Source organism: Antedon mediterranea, chromosome 2, assembly GCF_964355755.1.
Source record: "Antedon mediterranea chromosome 2, ecAntMedi1.1, whole genome shotgun sequence".
In the NCBI taxonomy this organism is placed as follows: Eukaryota; Metazoa; Echinodermata; class Crinoidea; order Comatulida; family Antedonidae; genus Antedon; species Antedon mediterranea.
In genome coordinates, this window is record NC_092671.1 from 25,407,966 (window position 1) to 25,408,194 (window position 229).

The following is a 229-nucleotide window of genomic DNA, read 5'->3' on the forward strand; positions in this document are numbered from 1 at the left end:
CATAGCATATATTATGTAACGCTGTTGCATTGTTTGAAATGCATCTCTTTATTGTGAAAAATACAAAAATTATTGAAAAAGTATTACATTTTTAAATTGTGTTTAACAAAATCCCAAATAATAAGAAGAAAGATTAAGATGTATGTCTCATAGGAACAGTGGAAATATAAGGTAAAGTTCATGGGTTTTTTTGGGCAGCCATTTTGATTTTTAAAATGTCGACCATTGG